Source organism: Oncorhynchus mykiss, unplaced genomic scaffold (assembly GCF_013265735.2).
Source record: "Oncorhynchus mykiss isolate Arlee unplaced genomic scaffold, USDA_OmykA_1.1 un_scaffold_169, whole genome shotgun sequence".
Lineage (NCBI taxonomy): Eukaryota > Metazoa > Chordata > Actinopteri > Salmoniformes > Salmonidae > Oncorhynchus > Oncorhynchus mykiss.
Genome location: NW_023493669.1, coordinates 249,933 through 261,069, shown reverse-complemented (window position 1 = coordinate 261,069; position 11,137 = coordinate 249,933). Strand labels below are relative to the sequence as shown.

Sequence of the window (11,137 nt, the reverse complement as noted above, 5' to 3'; positions counted from 1 at the left end):
ACTCTCTTGTAGACCTCTAGGACCTCATCAAACACCTCCTAAACCACAGCAACATGTATACAGTAGTACAGAACGCTCTCATCGACCTCTAGGACCTCATCAGACCCCTCCTGAACCACAGCAACATGTATACAGTAGTACAGAACGCTCTCATCGACCTCTAGGACCTCATCAAACCCCTCCTAAACCACAGCAACATGTATACAGTAGTACAGAACGCTCTCGTTGACCTCTAGGACCTCATCAAACCCCTCCTAAACCACAGCAACATGTATACAGTAGTACAGTAGTACAGAACGCTCTCGTCGATCTCTAGGTCCTCATCAAACCCCTCCTAAACCACAGCAACATGTATACAGTAGTACAGAACGCTCTCGTTGACCTCTAGGACCTCATCAAACCCCTCCTAAACCACAGCAACATGTATACAGTAGTACAGAACGCTCTCATCGACCTCTAGGACCTCATCAAACCCCTCCTAAACCACAGCAACATGTATACAGTAGTACAGTAGTACAGAATGCTCTTGTTGATCTCTAGGACCTCATCAAACTCCTCCTAAACCACAGCAACATGTATACAGTAGTACAGAACGCTCTCATCGACCTCTAGGACCTCATCAAACCCCTCCTAAACCACAGCAACATGTATACAGTAGTACAGAACGCTCTCGTCGATCTCTAGGTCCTCATCAAACCCCTCCTAAACCACAGCAACATGTATACAGTAGTACAGTAGTACAGAACGCTCTCATCGACCTCTAGGACCTCATCAAACCCCTCCTAAACCACAGCAACATGTATACAGTAGTACAGAACGCTCTCGTCGATCTCTAGGTCCTCATCAAACCCCTCCTAAACCACAGCAACATGTATACAGTAGTACAGTAGTACAGAACGCTCTCGTTGATCTCTAGGACCTCATCAGACCCCTCCTAAACCACAGCAACATGTATACAGTAGTACAGAACGCTCTCATTGACCTCTAGGACCTCATCAAACCCCTCCTAAACCACAGCAACATGTATACAGTAGTACAGTAGTACAGAACGCTCTCGTTGACCTCTAGGACCTCATCAAACCCCTCCTAAACCACAGCAACATGTATACAGTAGTACAGAACGCTCTCGTTGACCTCTAGGACCTCATCAAACCACTCCTAAACCACAGCAACATGTATACAGTAGTACAAAACGCTCTCGTCGATCTCTAGGTCCTCATCAAACCCCTCCTAAACCACAGCAACATGTATACAGTAGTACAGAACGCTCTCGTTGACCTCTAGGACCTCATCAAACCCCTCCTAAACCACAGCAACATGTATACAGTAGTACAGTAGTACAGAACGCTCTCGTTGACCTCTAGGACCTCATCAAACCCCTCCTAAACCACAGCAACATGTATACAGTAGTACAGAACGCTCTCGTTGACCTCTAGGACCTCATCAAACCCCTCCTAAACCACAGCAACATGTATACAGTAGTACAGAACGCTCTCGTCGACCTCTAGGACCTCATCAAACCCCTCCTAAACCACAGCAACATGTATACAGTAGTACAGAACGCTCTCGTTGACCTCTAGGACCTCATCAAACCCCTCCTAAACCACAGCAACATGTATAGTACAGTGGAACAGTAGTAATAGTAATAGTAATAGTAATATACTAGTACAGTAGTATAGTAATATACTAGTACAGTAGTATAGTAATATACTAGTACAGTAGTATACTAGTACACCAGTAGAGTAGTACAGTAGTACAGTAGTATAGTAATATACTAGTACAGTAGTACAGTAGTATAGTAATATACTAGTACAGTAGTACAGTAGTATAGTAATATACTAGTACAGTAGTACAGTAGTACATTAGTATAGTAATATACTAGTACAGTAGTATACTAGTACACCAGTAGAGTAGTACAGTAGTACAGTAGTTTACCAGTCCAGTAGTATGGCAGTACAGTGGTATTGTAGTATAATAGTACAGTAGTATAGTAGTACAGTAGTATAGTAGTATATTAGCACAGTAGTACAGTAGTATACTAGTACAGTAGTATGGCAGTACAGTGGTATTGTAGTATAGTTGTACAGTAGTATACTAGTACAGTGGTACAGTGTGTGGGTAAAGTACTACAGTGTGTGTATCAGTGTGTACCTCCAGGGTGGGGTCTATCACCTGTACTACAGTGTGTGTATCAGTGTGTACCTCCAGGGTGGGGTCTATCTCCTGTACTACAGTGTGTGTATCAGTGTGTACCTCCAGGGTGGGGTCAATCTCCTGTACTACAGTGTGTGTATCAGTGTGTACCTCCAGGGTGGGGTCTATCTCGTGTACTACAGTGTGTGTATCAGTGTGTACCTCCAGGGTGGGGTCTATCTCGTGTACTACAGTGTGTGTATCAGTGTGTACCTGCAGGGTGGGGTCTATCTCGTGTACTACAGTGTGTGTATCAGTGTGTACCTCCAGGGTGGGGTCTATCTCCTGTACTACAGTGTGTGTATCAGTGTGTACCTCCAGGGTGGGGTCTATCTCGTGTACTACAGTGTGTGTATCAGTGTGTACCTCCAGGGTGGGGTCTATCTCCTGTACTACAGTGTGTGTATCAGTGTGTACCTCCAGGGTGGGGTCTATCTGGTGTACTACAGTGTGTGTATCAGTGTGTACCTCCAGGGTGGGGTCTATCTCGTGTACTACAGTGTGTGTATCAGTGTGTACCTCCAGGGTGGGGTCTATTTCGTGTACTACAGTGTGTGTATCAGTGTGTACCTGCAGGGTGGGGTCTATCTGGTGTACTACAGTGTGTGTATCAGTGTGTACCTCCAGGGTGGGGTCTATCTCCTCTACTACAGTGTGTGTATCAGTGTGTACCTCCAGGGTGGGGTCTATCTCCTGTACTACAGTGTGTGTATCAGTGTGTACCTCCAGGGTGGGGTCTATCTCATGTACTACAGTGTGTGTATCAGTGTGTACCTCCAGGGTGGGGTCTATCTCCTCTACTACAGTGTGTGTATCAGTGTGTACCTCCAGGGTGGGGTCTATTTCGTGTACTACAGTGTGTGTATCAGTGTGTACCTCCAGGGTGGGGTCTATCTCCTGTACTACAGTGTGTGTATCAGTGTGTACCTCCAGGGTGGGGTCTATCTGTTGTACTACAGTGTGTGTATCAGTGTGTACCTCCAGGGTGGGGTCTATTTCGTGTACTACAGTGTGTGTATCAGTGTGTACCTGCAGGGTGGGGTCTATCTGGTGTACTACAGTGTGTGTATCAGTGTGTACCTCCAGGGTGGGGTCTATCTGGTGTACTACAGTGTGTGTATCAGTGTGTACCTCCAGGGTGGGGTCTATCTCCTGTACTACAGTGTGTGTATCAGTGTGTACCTCCAGGGTGGGGTCTATCTGGTGTACTACAGTGTGTGTATCAGTGTGTACCTCCAGGGTGGGGTCTATCTCCTGTACTACAGTGTGTGTATCAGTGCGTACCTCCAGGGTGGGGTCAATCTCGTGAGCGGCCGCGCTGGACGCCACGGCCACAGCCATAGCTGATGTCACGGCAACCCGCCCTGCTCCTCCTTTAAGCTCCGCCCTGCGGTCGACCGGGAGGGACAGGAAGTCAGGGGCGGCGACGGGACGGACACAATCTGTCGGGAATGCCCCTGCACGACCAAACACCCCTCCAAACTTCCAACCTGGTAGAAAAATAGACAGGGGAAACACACACAGGAGAGATGGATGGAGAGATGAGGTAAAGGAAGAGGAGAGAGAGATGAGGTGAAGGAAGAGGAGAGAGAGATGAGGTGGAGGAAGAGGAAATAGATGAGGTGGAGGAAAAGGAGAGAGATGAGGTGGAGGAAGAGGAGAGAGATGAGGTGAAGGAAGAGGACAGAGAGATGAGGTGGTGGAAGAGGAGATAGATGAGGTGGAGGAAGAGGAGAGAGAGATGAGGTGAAGGAAGAGGAGAGAGAGAGATGAGGTGAAGGAAGAGGAGAAGGAGATGAGGTGGAGGAAGAGGAGAGAGATGGGGTGGAGGAAGAGGAGAGAGATGAGATGAGGTGGAGGAAGAGGAGAGAGAGATGAGGTGGAGGAAGAGGAGAGAGAGATGTCGTCTCACCAAAGTCTGGCGTGTCTCTCTTCATCTCCTCCAGAAACACCACCTTCTTCCTCACAACAGAGCCATAGCTGTACCCTGTAACACACACACACACACACACACACACACACACACACAGTTATAGTTAGAGGACGTATGTGTGTTAGGCTGTGATGTCATCAGGTTGCGTGGCTCACCCTTTTCCAGTCCTTCCGTGACCTGCAGCCTGATGATGTCACCTTTATGGAAAGCAAGCAGAGGACGCTCGTCTGTCACAAAGTTACGCTCTGCTACCACATACTCAGAGTCCTGGAAGAGGAGGAGGGGAGAGGAGGAGGAGGAGGAGGGGAGAGGAGGGGAGAGGAGGAGGAGGAGGGGAGAGGAGGAGGGAGAGGGAGAGGAGGGGAGAGGTGGAGGGGAGAGGGGGAGGAGGAGGGGAGAGGGGGAGGAGGAGGGGAGAGGAGGAGGGAGAGGGGGAGGAGGGGAGAGGAGGAGGGGAGAGGGGGAGGAGGAGGGGAGAGGAGGAGGGGAGAGGGGGAGGAGGAGGGGAGAGGAGGAGGGAGAGGGGGAGGAGGGAGAGGGGGAGGAGGGGAGAGGAGAGGGGGAGGAGGAGGGGAGAGGAGGAGGAAGAGGGGGGGAGGAGGGGAGAGGAGGAGGAGGAAGAGGGGAAGGAGGGGGGAGAAAGAAGAAGGGGGGTAATTTATATTTCCGGTATCAAAACAACAAATCAAATGATCAGAGATGTTAAATGTTAGAGCCACATCCCATGTCCCTTGGTAAACTACGTTGACCGTTATGGTTGTTCCTCCTTGCTCTGGTTGCTCGGTAACGAGTGTTTATCCTTAACTCTGCTACTAACAAAAGACACAGTTTTGCATAAATTACCAAATGTAATGTTTTTTTGCATTTCCCACAGAACTAAAGCTGTAGGAGGATGGTACAAAATGTAAGTTTATATTCAGACATTGTAAAACACAGAAACCCTGGATAGATGGCATTACCATTTACGTCCATTAGCATGGGTGACGTGTGTTTAGTATTGTGTTTCTAGTAGTGTGTTAGTATTTAGTATTGTGGTTCAAGTAGTGTGCTAGTATTTAGTATTGTGGTTCTAGTAGTGTGCTAGTATTTAGTATTGTGGTTCTAGTAGTGTGCTAGTATTTAGTATTGTGTTTCTACCTTCTTGACATCAGTAATGAAGTAGTGTGTTAGTATTTAGTATTGTGGTTCTAGTAGTGTGTTAGTATTTAGTATTGTGTTACTAGTAGTGTGTTAGTATTTAGTATTGTGTTTCTAGTAGTGTGTTAGTATTTAGTATTGTGTTTCTAGTAGTGTGCCAGTATTTAGTATTGTGTTTCTAGTAGTGTGTTAGTATTTAGTATTGTGTTAGTATTTAGTATTGTGTTTCTAGTAGTGTGTTAGTATTTAGTATTGTGTTTCTAGTAGTGTGTTAGTATTTAGTATTGTGTTTCTAGTAGTGTGTTAGTATTTAGTATTGTGTTTCTAGTAGTGTGCCAGTATTTAGTATTGTGTTTCTAGTAGTGTGTTAGTATTTAGTATTGTGTTAGTATTTAGTATTGTGTTTCTAGTAGTGTGTTAGTATTTAGTATTGTGTTTCTAGTAGTGTGTTAGTATTTAGTATTGTGTTTCTAGTAGTGTGTCAGTATTGTGTTTCTAGTAGTGTGTTAGTATTTAGTATTGTGTTTCTAGTAGTGTGTTAGTATTTAGTATTGTGTTGGTATTTATTATTGTGTTTCTAGTAGTGTGTTAGTATTTAGTATTGTGGTTCTAGTAGTGTGTTAGTATTTAGTATTGTGTTTCTAGTAGTGTGTTAGTATTTAGTATTGTGTTTCTAGTAGTGTGTTAGTATTTAGTATTGTATTTCTAGTAGTGTGTCAGTATTTAGTATTGTGTTTCTAGCAGTGTGTTAGTATTTAGTATTGTGTTTCTAGTAGTGTGTCAGTATTTAGTATTGTGTTTCTAGTAGTGTGTTAGTATTTAGTATTGTGTTTCTCCCTTCTTGACGTCAGTAATAAAGTAGTGTGTCAGTATTTAGTATTGTGTTTCTAGTAGTGTGTTAGTATTTAGTATTGTGTTTCTAGTAGTGTGTTAGTATTTAGTATTGTGTTTCTAGTAGTGTGTTAGTATTTAGTATTGTGTTTCTACCTTCTTGACGTCAGTAATAAAGTAGTGTGTCAGTATTTAGTATTGTGTTTCTAGTAGTGTGTTAGTATTTAGTATTGTGTTTCTAGTAGTGTGTTAGTATTTAGTATTGTGTTTCTAGTAGTGTGTCAGTATTGTGGTTCTAGTAGTGTGTTAGTATTTAGTATTGTGTTTCTAGTAGTGTGTTAGTATTTAGTATTGTGGTTCTAGTAGTGTGTTAGTATTTAGTATTGTGTTTCTAGTAGTGTGTTAGTATTTAGTATTGTGTTTCTAGTAGTGTGTTAGTATTTAGTATTGTGTTTCTAGTAGTGTGTCAGTATTGTGTTTCTAGTAGTGTGTTAGTATTTAGTATTGTGTTTCTAGTAGTGTGTTAGTATTTAGTATTGTGTTGGTATTTATTATTGTGTTTCTAGTAGTGTGTTAGTATTTAGTATTGTGGTTCTAGTAGTGTGTTAGTATTTAGTATTGTGTTTCTAGTAGTGTGTTAGTATTTAGTATTGTGTTTCTAGTAGTGTGTTAGTATTTAGTATTGTATTTCTAGTAGTGTGTCAGTATTTAGTATTGTGTTTCTAGCAGTGTGTTAGTATTTAGTATTGTGTTTCTAGTAGTGTGTCAGTATTTAGTATTGTGTTTCTAGTAGTGTGTTAGTATTTAGTATTGTGTTTCTCCCTTCTTGACGTCAGTAATAAAGTAGTGTGTCAGTATTTAGTATTGTGTTTCTAGTAGTGTGTTAGTATTTAGTATTGTGTTTCTAGTAGTGTGTTAGTATTTAGTATTGTGTTTCTAGTAGTGTGTTAGTATTTAGTATTGTGTTTCTACCTTCTTGACGTCAGTAATAAAGTAGTGTGTCAGTATTTAGTATTGTGTTTCTAGTAGTGTGTTAGTATTTAGTATTGTGTTTCTAGTAGTGTGTTAGTATTTAGTATTGTGTTTCTAGTAGTGTGTCAGTATTGTGGTTCTAGTAGTGTGTTAGTATTTAGTATTGTGTTTCTAGTAGTGTGTTAGTATTTAGTATTGTGGTTCTAGTAGTGTGTTAGTATTTAGTATTGTGTTTCTAGTAGTGTGTTAGTATTTAGTATTGTGTTTCTAGTAGTGTGTTAGTATTTAGTATTGTGTTTCTAGTAGTGTGTTAGTATTCAGTATTGTGTTTCTAGTAGTGTGTTAGTATTTAGTATTGTGTTGGTATTTATTATTGTGTTTCTAGTAGTGTGTTAGTATTTAGTATTGTGGTTCTAGTAGTGTGTTAGTATTTAGTATTGTGGTTCTACCCTCTTGACGTCAGTATTTAGTATTGTGTTTCTAGTAATGTGTTAGTATTTAGTATTGTGTTTCTAGTAGTGTGTCAGTATTTAGTATTGTGTTAGTATTTAGTATTGTGTTTCTAGTAGTGTGTTAGTATTTAGTATTGTATTTCTAGTAGTGTGTCAGTATTTAGTATTGTGTTTCTAGCAGTGTGTTAGTATTTAGTATTGTGTTTCTAGTAGTGTGTCAGTATTTAGTATTGTGTTTCTAGTAGTGTGTTAGTATTTAGTATTGTGTTTCTCCCTTCTTGACGTCAGTAATAACGTAGTGTGTCAGTATTTAGTATTGTGTTTCTAGTAGTGTGTTAGTATTTAGTATTGTGTTTCTAGTAGTGTGTTAGTATTTAGTATTGTGTTTCTAGTAGTGTGTTAGTATTTAGTATTGTGTTTCTAGTAGTGTGTTAGTATTTAGTATTGTGTTTCTACCTTCTTGACGTCAGTAATAAAGTAGTGTGTCAGTATTTAGTATTGTGTTTCTAGTAGTGTGTTAGTATTTAGTATTGTGTTTCTAGTAGTGTGTTAGTATTTAGTATTGTGTTTCTAGTAGTGTGTCAGTATTGTGGTTCTAGTAGTGTGTTAGTATTTAGTATTGTGTTTCTAGTAGTGTGTTAGTATTTAGTATTGTGGTTCTAGTAGTGTGTTAGTATTTAGTATTGTGTTTCTAGTAGTGTGTTAGTATTTAGTATTGTGTTTCTAGTAGTGTGTTAGTATTTAGTATTGTGTTTCTAGTAGTGTGTTAGTATTCAGTATTGTGTTTCTAGTAGTGTGTTAGTATTTACTATTGTGGTTCTAGTAGTGTGTCAGTATTTAGTATTGTGTTTCTAGTAGTGTGTTAGTATTTAGTATTGTGTTTCTAGTAGTGTGTCAGTATTTAGTATTGTGTTTCTAGTAGTGTGTCAGTATTGTGGTTCTAGTAGTGTGTCAGTATTTAGTATTGTGTTTCTAATAGTCTGTTAGTATTTAGTATTGTGTTTCTAGTAGTGTGTTAGTATTTAGTATTGTGTTAGTATTTAATATTGTGTTGCTAGTAGTGTGTTAGTATTTAGTATTGTGTTTCTAGTAGTGTGTTAGTATTTAGTATTGTGTTAGTATTTAGTATTGTGTTTCTAGTATTGTGTTAGTATTTAGTATTGTGTTTCTAGTATGGTGTTAGTATTTAGTAGTATGTTTCTAGTAGTGTGTTAGTATTTAGTATTGTGTTTCTAGAAGTGTGTCAGTATTTAGTATTGTGTTTCTAGTAGTGTGTCAGTATTTAGTCTTGTGTTTCTAGTAGTTTGTCAGTATTGTGGTTCTAGTAGTGTGTTAGTATTTAGTATTGTGGTTCTAGTAGTGTGTTAGTATTTAGTATTGTGGTTCTAGTAGTGTGTTAGTATTTAGTATTGTGTTTCTAGTAGTGTGTTAGTATTTAGTAGTGTGTTAGTATTTAGTATTGTGTTTCTAGTAGTGTGTTAGTATTTAGTATTGTGGTTCTAGTAGTGTGTTAGTATTTAGTATTGTGGTTCTAGTAGTGTGTTAGTATTTAGTATTGTGGTTCTACCCTCTTGACGTCAGTATTTAGTATTGTGTTTCTAGTAATGTGTTAGTATTTAGTATTGTGTTTCTAGTAGTGTGTCAGTATTTAGTATTGTGTTAGTATTTAGTATTGTGTTTCTAGTAGTGTGTTAGTATTTAGTATTGTGTTTCTAGTAGTGTGTTATTATTTAGTATTGTGGTTCTAGTAGTGTATTTTAGTATTTAGTATTGTGTTTCTAGTAATGTGTTAGTATTTAGTATTGTGTTTCTAGTAGTGTGTCAGTATTTAGTATTGTGTTAGTATTTAGTATTGTGTTTCTAGTAGTGTGTTAGTATTTAGTATTGTGTTTCTAGTAGTGTGTTAGTATTTAGTATTGTGTTTCTAGTAGTGTGTTAGTATTTAGTATTGTGTTTCTAGTAGTGTGTTAGTATTTAGTAGTGTGTTACTAGTAATGTGTTAGTATTTAGTATTGTGCGTCTCACCTTCTTGATCTCAGTGATGAAGCAGTCCACGATGTGTTTGACCTGTGGAGCCTTGGCTGAGAACAGAATCAGCTTCTCATTGGTTAGATTAAACTCCAGCATGTTCCCTGAAGGTATGGTCAGAAAAAGGATGTCTGCGTAGCTACGGAGACAGAGAGAAACCATAACTATGGAGATACATAAAGACAGAATAACTAAGGACAAAGAGAAATAACGTAGTGTAAGGTAGGGTTAGTGTTAGGGTTAGAGGTACGTAGTGTAAGGTAGTAGTAGGGTTAGTGTTAGGGTTAGAGGTACGTAGTGTAAGGCAGTAGTAGGGTTAGTGTTAGGGTTAGAGGTACGTAGTGTAAGGCAGTAGTAGGGTTAGTGTTAGGGTTAGAGGTACGTAGTGTAAGATAGTAGTAGGGTTAGTGTTAGGGTTAGAGGTACGTAGTGTAAGGTAGTAGTAGGGTTAGTGTTAGGGTTAGAGGTACGTAGTGTAAGGTAGTAGTAGGGTTAGTGTTAGGGTTAGAGGTACGTAGTGTAAGATAGTAGTAGGGTTAGTGTTAGGGTTAGAGGTACGTAGTGTAAGATAGTAGTAGTGTTAGTGTTAGGGTTAGAGGTATGTAGTGTAAGGTAGTAGTAGGGTTAGTGTTAGGGTTAGAGGTACGTAGTGTAAGATAGTAGTAGGGTTAGTGTTAGGGTTAGAGGTATGTAGTGTAAGGTAGTAGTAGGGTTAGTGTTAGGGTTAGAGGTACGTAGTGTAAGGTAGGGTTAGTGTTAGGGTTAGAGGTACGTAGTGTAAGGTAGTAGTAGGGTTAGTGTTAGGGTTAGAGGTACGTAGTGTAAGATAGTAGTAGGGTTAGTGTTAGGGTTAGAGGTACCTACGTGTAATGTCGTAGGACTCTGAAGTAGTCCGACTCTTCAGTGCTGCTCTTCACTGTCTTCAGGAGCCTGATCCCGGTGTGAGACACCGACAACACCTGTACCCCTGTACCTGCACTACCCTACACACACACACACACACACACACACACACACTCACAGACACACACACACACACACACACACACACACACACACACACACACACAGAGAGACACACACACACACACACAGAGACACACAGAGAGAGACACACACACACACACACAGAGACACACACACACACACACACACACACACACATACACACACACACACACACACACACACACACACAGAGTAAAGATAAACGGTGGTGGATTAAACTATACTGACATTACACACATAGATGAGAGGTCAAAAGCCATGTGGTGCAACAGGAAGTCATGTGATGAAACAGGAAGTCATGTGATGCAACAGGAAGTCATGTGGTGCAACAGGAAGTCATGTGATGCAACAGGAAGTCATGTGGTGCAACAGGAAGTCATGTGATGCAACAGGAAGTCATGTGGTGCAACAGGAAGTCATGTGATGCAACAGGAAGTCATGCGGTGCAACAGGAAGTCATGTGACTCACAGAGGCAGGAAATAGGCATGAGAAATAAATATCCCAGGATTCCTTGGCTGCTGTGACAACCTCCTTCTTCACCGCCTCGTCCACTGTGTCCGTGTTCCGCTCTACGCCATGTTT

The 11,137-nt window shown here is 40.6% G+C and overlaps 1 long non-coding RNA gene across 1 annotated transcript; it reads right to left on the bottom strand.

Annotated features, from left to right (window-relative positions):
* Positions 1-4,280: 4,280 nt before the first annotated feature.
* On the bottom strand, positions 4,281-10,508 carry LOC118947584. Its single transcript, XR_005041825.1, has 3 exons — positions 10,411-10,508; positions 9,544-9,685; positions 4,281-4,393 (listed from the first exon to the last, which is right to left on the bottom strand). It is a non-coding gene; the product is annotated as an uncharacterized LOC118947584 (long non-coding RNA).
* Positions 10,509-11,137: the final 629 nt, after the last annotated feature.